The sequence below is a fragment of the Panthera onca genome, chromosome A1 (genome assembly GCF_046562875.1).
Source record: "Panthera onca isolate mPanOnc1 chromosome A1, mPanOnc1 haplotype 2, whole genome shotgun sequence".
NCBI lineage: Eukaryota > Metazoa > Chordata > Mammalia > Carnivora > Felidae > Panthera > Panthera onca.
In genome coordinates, this window is record NC_138339.1 from 212,914,883 (window position 1) to 212,933,224 (window position 18,342).

Sequence of the window (18,342 nt, forward strand, 5' to 3'; positions counted from 1 at the left end):
GAGAAAAACCAAACGATCTGGTGGCAGAAGAACCGGGGACTCAGGCTGGGTGTGACAGAACAGACCAAAAGGACCACTGGGAGACCTGGGGGAGAAGCACAGGGCCAACAGCCCCAGGAGAGCTGATCTGAGGGACAGTGAATTATTGTCTGGTTTTGGACAAGTTGAACTTCAGGTCTCTGCATTCTGCAGGTATTGGCAGGGGGGTGAAAAGTCAGCCCTGGGGGTGGTGCAGAGGCAAGAGGAGGGGAGATCCCCAGGGGAGAAGAGCAGAGATGGAACCCAGGGACCAGAAAGGCTGTGAGGCATGGAGCCCTACAGACCAGTGTGCTTGAAAGGGATTTTTCAGGGAGGTAGGAGAGCCAAGTCCAGGGAAGAGGGAAATTAGAAAAAGGAAGGGCTAATGGCTGCCTGACGAAGATGAAGGCTAACATGTGGCCACTGGGAATGCCAATTAGGAACCCTTTGGTGACCTGAGCAAAGCAGTGTCATTCAGGCATGAGGGTAGCCCCTGACCTGTAAGGGGTGAAAGGCTGGGGTGTGATGAGAGCACAGGGATCCACAGGATCAATCCAGTTTCAAGCAATATCAAAACTGCGTGGTCAGCATCCATTCATGTTTCTGTATTTTTTCATTCTGCTCAGCCTTCCTAGAAATTCCTATTTGAATCCCATTTTCACCATTCACTATTATACAGAGCATTTTCCTTGCACCACAACGGAAGGCGTTTTCAAAAGCTGATACCAGCCGAATGCGTTAATGGAGTCCCATGATGAAATTCTATCAGGCAGAGCATATTGTTATTGCAATATATTTTATTATTCCATTAGTACATGTTATAAAATATGTACTTACGAACAATTACTACTACAATTTGATATATCCAATCCATTGATATAGGAATTTGGAGCAACAGAGTCGTTTTTAGTAAAGAAATTGAGATGAGTAAAGGTGAAATTCAAGATTCTATGGCATGTGTGAAATGAAATGATCCATTTTAAAGACTGGATATAACTATGCTTATATAGATACACTTCCATTTAGGACAAACCGTTCCATTTATAACTGTGAAGAATACATTAAAGCTACAGAATTAAAGTCAGATAAAAATCTCTTAACAAAATGTCAACTGTTTCATCCACAAAGAACAGCAGGGAGTTTCTTTTAAAAAAGCCTCTTCTTTTTTGACTAATGGTTTAAAAACTCATGCTAATTTCAGTAAATTTAAGGGATGATTATAATCAGCACTTTAAAAATGAGAAAATGAGTGATTTAAGATGTAGACTATATAAAAAATCTAGACTCTGTAGAAATGATCAAAGTCAGTGAAGATATGGAGCGGGGGGGTTGTGAAAAGGACACTAAAAGTTGATGCAGAATAGAGATATAGGAAACATTTTAGATGGAGAAAAAGATGAATCAATTAAAGCAGGAACCATGCTGTTTATTGTGATAAATCATATTAATAGAATTCTTCTGAACAAGATATTCAATTGAAAGAAAGAGAGGGGATGTGTAAATAAATCAGGGTTTTAATTGACTGCCCCTGCTTTCGGATGTAGGAAGTTAACGCCACACAGTCACAACTGAATCTGTGTCGCCACAAATACACACTTTGGCAGGAGCCCCATGCATGTGCAGTTGTGTTGACGAGCGTGCTTACAGCAGGTTCTGAAGACTAAAATGGTTCCAAAGAGGAGGAAAGCACGGGAATCAGAGCTTTGTTACGCATGGCATTTGAATCATTCTAACAGCAGAGGGATGCAGTTTCATAAAGCCAGTCAAACCAGCTTATAGCTTTTCCTTCTAGCTCCTTCACCAGACATTTTTTGACTGCTGGTGAGGAGACAGGTCCTGTGGCAGACCCTGAAGATTCTGTATGGAATGAAACGCCTCTCCCTAGGCTGTCTTTGCTGTTCACCTCGCAGCCTTGTGACCCTGACTACCTAACTGGGCTGTGACCAAGCCCAAGGCGACCTTCTCCACAGGTGCCAGGGAAGTGTGGCGGTGGACTGCAGGGTCGGCTCCTGTGGGAGTGCTCAGTGAGGTCACTGCCAGAGCCCCTCTACCTCTGCAGGACCCACTCCAGTGCGAGAACAAAATGAAGAGTCCCCACAAGCTGCAGGGGAGCTCACCTACAAATCTTTCTTCTGCCTTAACACGGGTTATTGTGGCTGCATTGGCAGGATTATTTGTCATCAGAACTAAGTGTCACATGATCTTGAAACAGAACCTGGGCAGAAGTATACGTTCTGCTCCCCATGTTTGCCTTTAAAATACTTAGTGCAATCGTTGAGAGCACGGTTATGGAGTTTGGTCATCAAGGTTGAATTCTGGATACCTCACGTAACAGATGTGTGGAAGCACGTAAGGGGCTGCTCCTCTGTGTCTCAGTCTCACCATCTGTAAAATGGCAATAATAACAGTTCCTATTCTGAAGAGCTTTGGAAGGTAACACACAATGCCTGACGGCGTGTATATTAATGTTAGCTAACTAAATTGGTTTTAGAAATATAATAATTATGGTAACAGAACAACCAATACTCAGTATTTTTAGTGTTTTGTCATTTACTGGGCACCTTTAAATAGCTCACTTAATCAAAGATTAAGTGTGGTCAAATGGGTTTTTGAAGATAATTTTCCAGACAAAGATTATAATGGCTATCAGCAGGTAAAGTCTCATCATCTCCAATTTCCAATCCTGGTATATTTTGGAATCTATACGACAAGAGAAGAGCAGTAAGAGTGATTGGATAAATTGGGAGTGGAGGGGTGGGGAGAGCTCCAAACTGGAAAAAATCCAAATTCCATCAATAATACAATAGATAAGCAATTGGGGTTAATTCGAACAGTAGACTATTCCACAGCAATGAAAATGAGTCAATTATATGGGGCGCCTGGGTGGCTCAGTCAGTTGAGCATCCGACTTCGGCTCAGGTCATGATCTCACTGACTGTGAGTTCGAGCCCCGTGTCGGGCTCTGTGCTGACAGCTCAGAGCCTAGAGCCTGCTTCTGATTCTGTGTCTCCCTCTCTCTCTGCCCCTCCCCCACTCATACTGTCTCTCTCTCTCTCTCTCTCTCTCTGTCAATAATAAATAAACACTAAAAATGTTTTTAAATTTTTTTTTTTCAACGTTTTTTTATTTATTTGTGGGACAGAGAGAGACAGAGCATGAACGGGGGAGGGACAGAGAGAGAGGGAGACACAGAATCGGAAACAGGCTCCAGGCTCTGAGCCATCAGCCCAGAGCCTGACGCGGGGCTCGAACTCACGGACCGTGAGATCGTGACCTGGCTGAAGTCGGACGCTTAACCGACTGTGCCACCCAGGCGCCCCTAAAAATGTTTTTAAAAAAAGAAAGGAAATGAGTGAATTATAACACACACCACCATGGGTGAATTATAAAAACATAACATTGAGTGAAAGAAGCCAGGTAAAAATATTTATGTGTTATGATTCTATTTATATCAAAAGCTAGTATTTTAGGGATGCATAGTGACTACCATAACATTGATGGGCATGACTACTATGGGATGGAAGACTTGGTGACAGGGCCATGTGGGTAATAGGGGATGCTTCTGGAATTCTGTCAATATCTTCTTATTACTTGGTCTACGTGGTGGTTATTTAAGTGTTTGCTCATAACAACTTGTAATACTACCTATTCATTTATGTTTAGAATTTTTTTACATAAGTTGAAACAAAAAGTTTATGAGGAAAGATCCTGGGAAGCTAAGCCAGGTGTGAGTGGAATAAATCTCTGTTATGTCTATGTGCCTCTCTCTCTCGGCATCATTTTCTGCACATATCCCTCTAACGCCTTTGTTCCTTCCACCAACTCAATTCCCAGCATCTCCTAGTCATAAAAGTTTGAAGGATAATTATAAATAAATGTAGATCACTGCAGTGCACTAAGGATGTTCTCACAGTGTACGTAAGGGATCTGATTCTTAAATGTAAAGACTAAAACCTGGATAGTCAAGATGATGAAGCATGCTGTTGAGAGATGCTCTTTTGAGAAGAAAACTGACAAACATATGTCCTAATTTAGATAATCTGCTCCTCTTCTATTTCAGACTCCACGTTTACTCAGCTGACCTTTTTTAGAGGCACAAAAGACTCCTGGATAATAACAGTCCAGTACAAGTCGTTCCCATGTTCCCCTAATGGCTCATGGTGACAGCATTCTGCTGACCTATTTGTAACATCCTGAACAGAAGAAAGCTTTTTTGGCCTAAACCTAGTGACCTTAAAAATACCTGCACTAAAATGTTGACCTCCTTTGGAGAAATCTCTTAAATGTATATAAAAGGATAATTAAACAAAATCCACTGAAATAAGAGAAGAAATCTGTCTTTTTTAAGACAACAGGCTGTAAGGCCCTCATTTACTTGGTGTTGCCCACCCTAACAACGAGAATGTCATATAGGTTCCTCCTGGTTCAGAACTCTCTCCAGCACAACCCTCAGAGAGTTCCTGATCTAGGGACTTTATGAAGATGACAGGTGAGTTGAGAACAACTTTCTTGTACAACTTTGCTTTAATGTAACCCTTTGAGAGCCAGAGAAGAAAGAACCCACTGAAGTGATTTTATTTTTTATATAAATAAAAAGATGCTGTTGAAGAAGTTGCTCACCATATCACCTGGGAAACTTAAATTTCAGTACCAAGACCAACTGGCTCCCACTAAACAACTGATTGTCCTATAGATACTGTGACTTAAGCAATGGCCTCATTCTTTGTATTGGTCATAGGAAATTTCAGTGCAGAGTCTGAAGTCTACTGTTAATACAGGCAGATTCTGGTTTGATTTTATGTCTCGTACCCACATTTTGAATTCCCCCTGACTTCTACATTTGTCCATTTTGGCCTTGCAATGGTGTTTTCCAGAAGGTAACGGGGTGTAATCACCCCCTAAAACTGAGGCATCTTAATTGATTACATCTGTAGTTCTGGTCCAGACACTCTCCCAAGGAACAGACATAAACACCCATTTGCCCAGTAGACTCCACCTGGATTTTCCCAGCCATGTCAAATCCATACCAGAAACATATCAAATCCCCCCCAAACCCAGTCCTTCTGTAATCCCTACTGTCTTGATAAGTGCTACCATGTACTTGGTTACCCAAGTCAGAATCCTGGGTGTCACACCGGATTCTTCCTTCTCCCTACACAATTTGCTTCCAGTAAGCCAATAATTCATATCAAAAGTCTCTTGAGTCCATTATTTCCTTCTCTTCCCACCCCTGACAACTCATTTCAGGCCCTCCTTCCCCTCCCCCAAACATACGATCATTGATAACAGTTACTGGTTTTCCTTGCTCTTGTCTCACCCCCGCCCCTCCGTGGCACATGCTCCTGCAGGAGGGAGCTCTCTAACAGATCTGCTACTGTCACTGCCCAGCTCATTTGCAGTCTCGATGGCTCCCCATGACCTACAACATAAAATGAAATTCCTTGGAACAACTTATAAATGGCCTTTTATAACCTGACTTCTAAGCATTTATCTCTCTGTTCCTCAAATGTTGGGAGTGCTGCAAACATGCCAGACTCTCTCATTTTCCATTTTTGTCCACATACTGTCCACCCCCCACCCCCACGCATATGCGCGCTCGCACACACAACGCACGCGCTCTGAAATTCCCTTCTCTGTTGGGTGAGGCACGGATTCTTCCCTTCCCCCTCCAGCTCCAGCTTGGGCCTTGCCTTTGAGAAGGCTTTTCTGACCTCCAGGCAAACTTTGGCATGCCTCCCCTCGTGTTCCTACTGATTCTGACCCACGCATCTATTACAGAAATTACCGGTGTGTGATTTCACTCATACATGGAATTTAAGAAGCAAAACAAATGTACAAAGAAAAAAAAGAGACAAATAAAAACAGACTCTTAAAAAGACAGAGAACAAATTGGTAGTTGCCAGAGGAGAAGTGGGTGTGCAGAGGAGTGAAATAAAGGGGATCGTTCCTCTTGATAAGCACTGGATAATGTATATAGTTGTTGAATCATTATACTATATACCTGAAACTAATGAACACTCTATGTTAATTATACTTCAGTTAAAAAGAAAAACAAAAGGAAGGAAGAAAGAAAGAAGTTACCGTGGTGTTTTGCAATTATTTCCGTGTATATTTCTTTAGACAATAACTTGCCTATGTGTTAAGGCACTGTGTCTCACATCTTTCATATCCCAGAGCCTCGCATAGAACACACCCAGTTAAATAAATGTATTAGTGAATGTAGATGAAATTGTTATTCTTGATAGGGTTATACTGTAGGTTCAGAGGACTGTACTTTCAGAGCAACAGACTAGAGGTCGGCAAACTATGGCCACAGGTCAAATCTGGCCCACAGCCTGTTTTTATAAATAACACTTTACTGGGAAACAACCTGTTTGCTTATATTGTTTAGGCTGCTTTCATGCTCCAACAGCCGAGCTGAATAGATTTGACAAAGACCGTATGGCCCACAAAGGCTAAAATATTGACTACTTGGTCCCTTTACAGAAAACGTTTGCCGACTCCTAAACTAGAGGCATATTTATAAACGAGAGTCATGGACCTAGGAGTGTGTCCCGCTTAGTACAATCTCAGTCACGCCCAAAACACACATCATCCCTCCACACTTTACTACTGTCTTACTTCTCCCCAAAACCGACACACCTCACTCCCACAATCTGAACTCAAATTAGCACTCACACTCTGCATAACCTACTCAAGCTTACTTACTGGAATCTTCCGATTATCTAACTATGGTGTCTGACTGTGAGCGCAGAGACTAGTTGTTCTCAGTTTACAGTCCTCTCTTCTTTCCTTCGGTAACACGCTCCCCTGAGTTCGGGCTGGGCACAGGACTGCCCACCTAGAGACCATATTGCCCAACCTCCCATGCGGCTACATACGGCCATCTGACAACGCTCTGACGAACGGAATGTAAATAGAGTGGTGTGCACAATTCAGAGCTTTTGTTCTTCAAAGAAAACTCAGAGCTCTCACTTCCTCTTTCCCCCCTCCACTGGGTTGAAATATGGATGTAGAGGGCCAACTTTGGTCATACAGATAAGGACAGCACCTGTGGAAGCAATAAGACATAAGGAACCTGGGCCCCCTTTTCAAACTCATAGAGCACCTCTAGCCTCCCAGACTGCCTTCAAATTAGTTAGCATAGAGTGCAACAATGATTTCAGGAGTAGATTCCTTAATATCCCTTACCCATTTAGCCCATCCCCCCTCCAACACCCCCTCCCATAACCCTCAGTTTGTTCTCCATATTTATGAGTCTCTTCTGTTTTGTCTCCCTCCTTGTTTTTATATTATTTTTGCTTCCCTTCCCTTGTGTTCATCTGTTCCGTCTCTTAACATCCTCATATGAATGAAGTAATAGGATTTTTGTCTTTCTCTTACTAATTTCACTTAGCTGCAAATGGCAAGTTCCATCCACGTTGCTGCAAATGGCAAGATTTCATTCTTTTTGATTACCGAGTAATACTCCATCGTATATATATACCACATCTTCTTTATCCATTCATCCCTCGATGGACATTTGGGCTCTTTCCATACTTTGGCTGTTGTTGATAGTGCTGCTATAAACATGGGGGTGCATGTGTCCCTTCGAAATAGCACACCTGTGTCATACCACTTTCAGTTTGTCACTAGCACCCAGACCAATATCCCATTCCCCCCAGCTTCTCTCCAGGTCTTGTTTTTCTTTCAAATGCAGTGTAGATTTTCTTTCCCAGAATATGACCTCGGCCCAGCTTTATTCATTTTCAACCACTTTCTCTAAATTCTGTCTTTCTCTGAAACCTCAACCTTTCCTAAAACCCTTATCTTTCCACTTACTTCCTCTTCTTTCTACCTTTGTTCTTTCTTCTTTTGCACAAAAGAAAATATTGCCATGCCCCATGTGCCCAGGGCTCCAGAGAAAAAATCCACTGCAAACAATTCCAATCTTTTCTCAATGTCTTAAGACAATTCCAAAAGGATCTTAGTATATTCTTAATGCAAAGTTAAACTTTACAGTCTTTTTCAGATCTCTCTCTCATGGTTTAGACTTTGTGTGGGGCTAGCCATGGGTCTCTTGTGTCTCACTCACTTCCTCCCGTGCATTTTTGCCTCCGGGGAGCATACCCCTCTTGCTAGTAGCCCTCTGTTGGAACATGGCCCCTCTCATGGCTATCCTAGAGAATCAGTCCATTACCTCCATTCTGCACACCAGCTGGGGTGAGGAGGGAGTCTCTTAATCTTCTCACATTGACAACCCTTTATCTCTTATCTTTTGAGTCTTCATTTCAACATCTATAAATCGGGGAATCTAACCACCTTATCTACTCCACAGGATTGCTCTAAAGACTCCATATCACATTGGCTATAAAAGCACTTTTGAATACATTCAACTACTGTTCAAGTTTAAGTAGAAAGTCATCACTATTTTTAGGCCTGATGTTTTCTTTCACTTTCCATGACTTCTCCTCTCAGGGAGGAAAACGGTCCAATTTCTCCCCCATCCTCAGATGTATAGGGGGTGGGAGAGTACTCTTCCTGACCACTGTGTCTTCCTCAAGCAACATCTTGCCTTTCCCTTCCCTTCAGGGCCACACTTTCAGGAAGGATTGTCCACATTCATTAGCTCTCCTTCCTCAGCATCACTTAATGAGCCCCCCACCCCCCCGCCCCCAACCACCTCACTCAACTTACCGCTTCTGCTAAGGGCATCAATGGCTGGCAAACCAACCAAACACTGGTATGCTCCCTCCCTTGGACTGCTTCTCTCCCGGCTCTGCTTCTCCCTCTCCATTATATTTTCTTCTATCTCCTCTTCTCTAAGGCCCCTTAAATGTTTGCCATGACCCTCGTGTGTTCCTCATGATTGCCCTAGTTAGCTAGCTCGTGCTGCACACCCAGACACTTAATACGCCCTCTCTCATCTTCCTATTAACCCTAGGAGGTAGCCTTTGCTACCCCCGTTTTACAGACAAAGAAACAGAGACGGCAGGAGGATGAGCGCTGGCCAGGATCACACAGCCCGTAAACCACAAAGCCAGCATTCAAATTCTGGCCCTTGCTCTTCTCTTCAGGTTGCCCCCCCTCTTTCCTTCAGACCTCCCGAGTTTAAATCTTGGCTTGGCCATTTGCTTGCCGAGCTCAAATCCTGGCTTACTTAACCTCTCTAAACATCCATTTCCTCATCAGTAAAATGAGAATAATAGCATAGATCTTTTAGAGTCCTTGTGAGGATTTGATTAGATATTGCTTGTAAACAACTCAGCAGAGTGGTAAGCACATAGTAAAGCTCAATAAATGTTACTTACTATTACTTTTTATTATTATATTCAGCGCATTCATCTGTTTCTTCTGTCTGTGTACTTGCTCCCTGGGCAGGCTCACCTATACACTGGCTTCTAGTAGCATCTACATGTGAGCCTCTCTCTCTATAGCCAGCTCAGATTTCTCTGCCAAGTACCAGCTCATATTTCCAGGCATTGGCGGAATTTCCTCCATTTGATAGCTCATGTACACCTCACATGTGACAAAGCCCTAGCGGAACTTATCATCATCCTCCCCCAAATGTCCTCCTTCTCTGAATCCCCTAAGTCGGGGACTGACATGCCACATGAGTCATAAAGCTGGGCTCTGTCCCTGACTCTCCTGTCTCGCTCTTTCAGCACACTGCATCAACCACCTGTCCTTCCTCCTAAGCATCTCTCCAGTTCATCCAGCCTCTCCTGGATGTTTTCAGTGTCCCTGCTGATTCTGTCTTTAAAAGTTTGACAGTTTGTTCGTCATGGATTGTTTTTGCACTAATTTCGATCTGTAAAAACAATCTGTCAAAATATTATCTTGATTACCAGAGGTTTTTGGTGCCGCCTCAAATTCTGCATCAGAGGTAAGTGCCTAAGTTGCCTTACTCCACTGGCAAGCCTCCTCCCAGTGCAAGTTCCTGTAGCGCCCTGCTGGAATGTTATTGCTAAAGCAGCCTGGCACGCTCCCTAAGAGGTTTCCCAAGCCTTGCAATTCCACGCTGCCTCCACTCTTCCCCAGGCACCAGAGGATCTAGCAACAGGACTCCATTTCCTTTCCATTTCTGTGCCTTCGGAAATGTGGCAAGTGATCTCTTTGGCTAGGCTTTAGTTTACCCAGGATGGTTGGGAACTGGTTATACTTCCAAATAGCTAAATGTTTATGCATTCACTGATAAAACTGAAATCCGACTACATTAAAATCCCTCCAAAATGTATTATACGTCTCTGCAGTCGTCCATAAGACACTCCTATTTTAAAATGTTCTCGATGGCCCAGCCTGATCATTCTAAGCATCAGTTACATAGACTCCTTGCTATAATCCAGTGATGCCAACTCAGGAGCCATGGGGATTTATAAGTCTGCTTTTCGCCTGAACTCAATGTTCACATACAATTCATTCTTTTTCTTATTTTGCTGCATTCTTGCTCCTCCTGATCTCTGCTCTCTGTTGTCAGATTCTGCTTCTTGTGATTCATCCCTAATTAGTTGGCCTCATTTCCCTTTCCCTTGTCCATGTCACTCCCACCTTAACCTTGCCCTCTGCCATTCTCTCCCCTAGCTCTGCTCTCCCAGTACTTGACATTCACAGAGCTTGATAATTATAACCTTTGCCAGCCTACGGCTGTACCCTTTTCTTCTGCGTGGCTAACTGACTCATCCACTTTATTGTTCAGTCTTTGTGTCATTATCTCTTACCTCCTTTTACTTCCTAGTTTGCCATTGTTCTGGTTGGTTCAGAGACGCTGATATGTATGTAACTGTGGCTGTGTAATCCATGGAGAAACTCCCCAGTTTATCTCTACTATGGCATTTCTCTGCATAGGGGATCATAGCAAGGGGTTAAGAAAGAATCCTAACCTCAAGTACCTGAGGGACTTGACATCCTCTGTCCTTTGCCTCTATCTCTACGTGCTCCAATCCTCCAATACTCCATCCTGCAGTATGAAGAGATGTAGGAAACTAACATGGGCAACTGAAGTATCTGTGATTCCTGATGGGAATATTGAGTCTACGGATCTTACTCATGTTTGAACAAATTCACTGGAAGTTCCTTTGGTTCCCTGTTAAAAATGGAAGAAGGCAGGGATTTACTGAGACTGACAGTTGGTCCCTGAAATCTATTTTGGGGTACATTAAAGGGCTCCTTTAGATGACAAGTTCACTTTTATTAAGAGTTGACAATCACAAAATTATACAATATCCATACGATCTAATGAACAAAATGTAGAAACATGGAAATCCAGAAACTTCTTCACAATCTGTCCTGGGTCACAAACTAGCTAGAATAAGGTTTTTAAATAGATCATTTCCTAGTAACTGAGATTATTTAAGAAAAATAGGCATGAAGTAGAAAACACAGAAGTTTCTGTTTGCTCATTTTTCTGGTCATTATTCTCTGTTTAAAAATAAGCAAGTAAATCAGGGGCCGTCGGAGAAGGTTTAGTACTTCTTTTTTTGGATATTGAGCACAGATACGTCTTTTTTGTTTGTTCCCATAAGAGTCCTCACCCCTATAGTCTATGTCCTTGAAATGTGGCATAATGCAAACAGCACGGGCTTAGGAGCCAGACAGATTCAGGTGTGACCTAAGCCCCACCATTTATTCTCTGGGTGGCCTTAAGCATATCACCTTCATGGTATGAGACAGCAAAAGGTTACTAAAGGGCAAGGCGTGGGACACCAGTGAGGACTGAATTAAAGAATATGCACGGGACTTTTAGCTCAGTGCCTGGCACATAGTGGAAACTCGGTGAACCTAGGTTCCCTTCACATCTGCCTCTCCTTCACTTTCACTTTATCTGTGTGAAGGGCCAAACCTAGTGTCAGGGCCTTTACCCCCATCCTGTACTGAGACTTGCTCTCAAGAACGGAACTAAGGAAACTTCTTTACAATGTAAAACTAATGGCAGGTGGTCTGGAATCCAGTGTGTCCGGGCAGGTGCACATTGCTCTGAAGCAACCACGGCATTCATGTATCTATTCTCAGATCAGGAACTAGATCCTAAGACTTCCCCCTTATTACTGTTTGAGGGCTAAATAGGAAGGAAGGAAGCGGAGAACTCCACAGCAAACATACGGTTAACCCTCTCTGAGGAAACCACACAGCATGGCCCCACGCTCTGAAAGCCTGCTGCCCTTGTTCTTCTAAGGTGTGCAAGCCACCCCAAGGCGGGCCAGGCAATGAATAATGGTCTAAGCCCTTGTCCTTTGGATGAGACGGAGGGGTCTCAGCGGCCCAGTGTGGCAGCTTCCTCAGCAAGGGCTGATTCAACAGCACTGTTCTCTCAGGCAGTTAGCCCAGTTCTGTAAGGCAGCCTCAGAAGAATTTTATTATCTTTCTTTGAATCTCTTCCAACACTTTGATGTGCCTGAAGTTTAAAAGCTAAAAATTGCAAACAGTGCAGTGTGCCACACAAAACACCTTTAGAAGTTTCCAGTTCAGAGGAACTTGGGCAAAGACAAATCTCTCCATTTGATTTTGTTTCTGTTGCTCCCCTGGGATTTGTCTTGGGCATGTTACTGTACGAATAACTCCTACCATCGTCGTCATCACCATCATCATCAGTTTGTTTTCAGAGTTATAACAGCTATCAAATTAGCTTATCATTTTTGAGACAAGATGTTTGTTGCCTAAAATAAATTATAAGAACAAATCAGCTTTAAAAAAAAAAAAAAGCGCAAGCATAGCCAATAGGACTAAGCCATTTGTTCATTGTGTATTTTTGTTGTCAACTTATTTTTTTGAACCTGGGTCCTTATTTGAGTGTCCTCTGATGCTGTAGGACATACCTGCCAAGCAGGCCACATGGTTCCCTCCCCTTGACTGCCATGACAGCCTTCTATACACTGTGCTACTCAGTGGTCACAGGCAGCCAGAAAATTGCACAGGGTAGCTGAGCCTTTGAGAAGTGGACAGGTCAACCTTTTTAATTCAGTAAGTCAATGTGATTTAGGTCCCCACCGATGCAGGTTGTTCTATAATAGGAAAAAGCTCTGGAATTTCTTATCTCAGAAGACACTGGCCATTACTTTGGGAGTAGCTATGGATATTAGTGAGATAAACCGGAGTCAGGTCATTCAAATTGGGACATAAAGTATCTGCTTGAGAGTGTCAAAGAGTCTCTTAGGGGTAGGGTTCCTATCTACAGTGGTCCTGAATTTTTTTTAAATGACTTGCTTAAAAACATTTCAAAGTGGTACCCAAACAAAAACCATACTCTACTGATTAAATAAGTAATGCATTTATAGGTAAATTTATGCATGTATATTCACATACATATATGTTTTCATAACTGCTCCAATATCCACCCTGCTCCCTGTGATAGTCAATGGAATTTTTCAGGGCAGAACATCTGCCAGCCTTCCTCTAGTCTTTTTTTCTCCACAAAACCCTTCTTATACCTTTGTTCCAGCTGTGGTTAGCTTTTCGAAGCTACCAAACAAGTTACACTCTCAGTCCATCCCACACTTGACTCAAATTGTTTCCACTACCTTGAATGCCCTGCCCTGCCCCTATTCTTTACCCGGCTAACAATCCCTAACTATCCCCATCTACGGAGGGCTCTAGGGCTCCCTTCCAGGAACTTCTCACACACACATAGCTGTATACTTGACTAGTACTTCATGCTTACTTCCCCTTTAGCATTTAACCCTTCTGCATTGAACGGTCTGGTTACTCACTTGTCCCCCTTCACCCACCCGTAGTGTATCAGCTCCACCAGAACAGACCCAGTATCTTTTTCATTACGTGACCCCATGTTTCTCCTGATGCCTGAAAACCACTGAGTGAGCGAGTGAATATATGAATCAAATGAACGAGAGAATGAGTTAATCTTGCTCTGACCATTTGGTGAAGAGTCATCTCAGACACCAACCTCTAATCCCACTCCCACCCTGAGGTCTGGAGTTGAAGGCTGGCGGATGGAAGATTTTGTCACCATGTTCCCTGGGCAATAATGCAGCTCAACCATCCACATTCCACCTGGATGAGAGAAAACACCTACGTGAGTAGTTTTTCTTTTCCAGGAGATTTTTGTCACAGTCTGTGGCTCGTTTTATCAAGTCTAGACAGCTTTTTTTTTTTTTTTTCATATGCCGTGGCGTCTCAGTCCCTGTAACACAAACCTCTTTGATCATTAGTCTTTCTGGTAGAATTTGATAGGGGTCATATAAAATCCCTCTCTTCGTCTGCTAATGGCAATTTATGGACACTTACTATGAGCAATATACATTGCAAAAGACCAGAAAACTCCCCCTCTGGCTATGATGCAGCACTATAAGGTGATAGTCTGGAAACTAGACTGATAGTTTAATCAGTGGTATGTGATCTGATTATCATGGTTGGCTGCCTCATCAATTTTCATTTGGGACTTGAAATGGACTCTGAGGCAGATATGGCATTAATTACGAGGGAAATTGGTTGCAATATGCCTCGAGGTAAAACCCTTCTGATGGGAATCTGAGATTGAAAGAAAGCCAAATTATAAAAGGATGATTTACTGGAAAAGGCAAATGTATGCATTACCATCACCGCTTAGCAAAGAAAAAGGAGTTGATAAACCAGAGAGATTGTGGAATGACTGAAAAGTGAAAAAAAAAATCCCTGGATGTAACTCACTCAAAAAAGAGATTTATTCTTACGCTGAATGCATTAAATTTCCCCGGATACATACGACATTTTCCAAGAGTGTGCTTCAATTAAAAGGCAACGAGCATTAATAACAGTTGTCAGGGTCCCTATTTTCTTCTAGACTGAAATACATTTTAGTAAGAATTGAATAGGGAGCATCTAGGGATACCAAAGCAAAAATTCATTTTACCAGTATGGTACCTGCTGTTGTATCAATTTTCTAGTTATAATATCATTTTTTTTTCTTGAAGATTTCCAACACCTTCTTGGACAATCCTTCCTTACCCTATCACTGAATTGTAATGAGGTAAAATATAGAAGCAAAGTTGTAGTTGAATGACTATCTCCAACTTATGAAAACACTAAGACACAAGGAGCTTCAATTAATGCAGTTTTAAAGCAACATATTGTTTTTCATTGGCTATGTTACAGAGTGAGTTATTAAGAAAAGTATTGAGAGTTAACACCTCTTCCCTCATCACACCCAGGAAAAGAAGATCAGCATTGTGTTTCTAACAGTTGGGACATGTTTACCCAGAAGAAAAGTGAGGTAAGCGTAACCAGAAGTGAGAAGCTTTTGTGTGATAAGCAGAGAGTAGCACAATACATCATTAGGGGCAGGGATGAAAATGAGGCTCTCTGCATCCAAATTCTGCCTCTGCTACTTATTAGCTGTGTGACGTTAGCCTTGGCGCCTCAGTTTCCTCATCTGTATGACCAGGAGAGCACAAAAGTGTTTGCTATTATCGTGAAAATTAAGTTAGGTCCCTTCTGCAGAGGGGAATGTTCAAATTGGACAAAGCAGAAGCTTTTGGACCCTAAGAAGGTTTAGAGTCCTAAGATCAAATATAGGGATAGGGTTTCACACATTTCCCCCAGTAGGGGAGATCAGGTAGTGCCTTAATGGTAGACTGAAGGACACCTGAACCCAGGACCCTGTATCTTGGTCAGGAGACCAGGCGCTAAAAATCTCATAGGCAAATCTTGGGCATGGTACATGTCCCCGTCTGCTTGGAGCTGAGTGCCAAACAGCACATTCATAGCTATAGGCATTTTCATTGTGTATTCTCTTTCTTCATACGGTTCCTGGAAAATAGGTAAATAAATGTTCCGTGAATACAGCCACTGTGGACTGAAGATGTGGCATTTTCCCTGGTTGTGTGTGTGTGTGTGTGTGTGTGTGTGTGTGTGTGTGTGTGTGTGTGTGTGTAAGGACCTCATAAGTCTGGCGTTCTTGAGAAGACAGGACAGGAATCACAAAAATGACTGAGGATGAATTTCCCACCAACCAAGTAGGTGGACACTCACAACAGATTAAATTTGATTGAGAACAAAAGGGAATGTGTGCCTTATATCTCATTCTACTATTTTAGTGTAGACTAGAATCAATACCTGCTCTACCAGCTATGAACTCATTTGGCAGCAAAACCGTACTGCTGGTGATTTAAAATATGGTGCTTTATTCACTCATGTAACAGGAAATTTTGGAGGTAGACCGTTCAGACTGTCACCAGGGCCATCAAGGACCAAGTTTCTTTCCACCCTGCCACCCTTAGCACGTGGCTTTCATCTATAGCCGGTTGCAAGACGGCTGCTGCTTCTATAAGCCTTTTGTTGGCCATCCAGGTAGGAGGAAAGAAGAAAGGGCAATGAAGAAGAGGAGGTGTCTAAATCAGGAAAGCAAACACTTTCCAGAAACTGTCACTTTCTGTATGTACGTATGTATGCATTGACTGGAGATGGGCAACTTTAGTTTTTATTAGTTTTTTGATTGAAGTATAATTGACATATACTATCCTGTTAGTTTCAGGTACTCATCAAAGTGGTCCCGTATTTTTACGCGGTTCAAAATGACCCCAGTGGTAAGTCTAGTTACCATCTGTCACCATATAAAGTTATTACAATGTTATACTTTATATTTCATTGGCCAGTAGTACTGTGCCACATGTTCATCCTTTCCATGTGTGACGATGAAGCTAGAATTTACAGCTGGGCATGTTGCCATGCTGAACTAAATTAGTTTCTATTAGCAGAGAGTAAAATGGTGGTTACTAGGGGCTGGTGGATAGAGGAATGGGGGAAATGGTGGCCAAATTGTAGAAACTTGCAGTTAGAAGATGATTAAATTCTGGGGATCTAACGCACAGCATTGTGGTTATAGTTAACAATGCTGTATTATATGCTTGGAAGTTACTAGCAGACTAGATCTTATATTCTCACCACACACACACACACAAAGGATAATTATATGATATGATGGAGCTATTAGCTATCACTATGGTAGTAATCATATTGTGACATACAAATGTATCAGATCAACACACTATATACATCTTAAACTTATAGTGTTTTATGTCAATTATATTTCAATTATAAATTACATAAATTGGCTTCTATTAATGAGATAGAATGGAGAGAAGAAACAGCTGCTAATAGTGTCTGCCACACACATTTTTCCAACATCTAAAATCTACCTTTTTCTATTTAAGAAAATTTACGGGGGCACCTGGGTAGCTCAGTCGGTTAACCGGCCGACTTCGGCTCAGGTCATGATCTCGCGGTCCGTGAGTTCGAGCCCCGCCTCGGGCTCTGTGCTGACCGCTCAGAGCCTGGAGCCTGTTTCAGATTCTGTGTCTCCCTCTCTCTGACCCTCTCGTGTTCATGCTCTCTCTCTGTCTCAAAAATAAATAAACGTTAAAAAAAAATTTTTAAAAAAAGAAAATTTATATATTGTTTAAAGCAAAACATATACCTGCAAAATATGACCATCTGATTGAAAAATAAAGGGGGAAGTTCTATTTGACTAAAGAGTTTACAAAATAACTTTCTTAAATTGTTTTTAAAAGTCATTTGATATTTTTAAGAAGGTAAAAAGTCTTTGATCTCAAGGAGTCAGAGATAATTTAAGATAGCCCTTTCATTATACAGTTGAGAAACAGACCAATAGAAATATAATGCAATTTTCCCATGTTTCTACAGCTAGGTAGTAGGAGAGAAGAAATCAAAAGCTTTGCAATAACAGATGCCAAATTTTTAAGATTATCTTGCATTTTAGACTTTGACTCTTGAAGTAGCTAAGTATAATATATAATACTAAATGTGTTTATCTGTAATACATTTTACAAATGTCCTTACAAGACTATTACAAAAATAAGTATATGTTAAGAATTATTTAATAATAAATTATATTTTAAAAAAATGTCCCCCCCCCCAAGAATTATTTATCACAGCACATGTAGGGAATTTTCATTTAGAAAATGTACCAGAGTTATAAAAAGAGGAGTCTTTTGCATGTTAAAATACTAGCATTGTTTCTTACTAACTACATGAGCCATAGGCAAGTGGCTCATCTTTCTAAGCTTCAATTTGCAGTTGTAAAGGGAAACGAAACATTTGCATATGATTTTCTTAAAGGAGGTTAAAGAAATCAGCACACCCAAAGCATATGGTGATGTGGCTATCATTTAAGAAGTGCTCAATAGGACTTCTGGGTGGCTCATTCAGTTAAGGGTCTGACTCTTGATTTCGGCTCAGGTCTTCATCTCACAGTTCATGAGATCGAGCCCTGCATCAGGCTCTGTGCTGGCAGTGTGGAGCCTTCTTGGGGTCCTCTCTCTGCTCCTTCCCTGCACGCACGTGCTCACTCGCTCTCTCTCTCTCTCTCAAAAATAAAATAAACTTTAAAAAAGTGCT

At 42.0% G+C, this 18,342-nt stretch overlaps 1 long non-coding RNA gene across 4 annotated transcripts in view; it reads right to left on the reverse strand.

Annotated features, from left to right (window-relative positions):
• The window catches only part of LOC132682042 (uncharacterized), a 90,558-nt gene that overhangs the window by 18,296 nt on the left and 53,920 nt on the right, over window positions 1-18,342 (reverse strand). For 3 of the 4 annotated variants that reach the window (XR_013550156.2, XR_013550157.2, XR_013550154.2), the window contains one exon: window positions 871-2,403. The exons of the other annotated variant lie outside the window; for it this stretch is intronic. This is a non-coding gene — a long non-coding RNA (uncharacterized LOC132682042). Of the gene's footprint in view, window positions 1-870; window positions 2,404-18,342 lie in introns of those variants that run through there. 4 annotated transcript variants of the gene reach the window in all.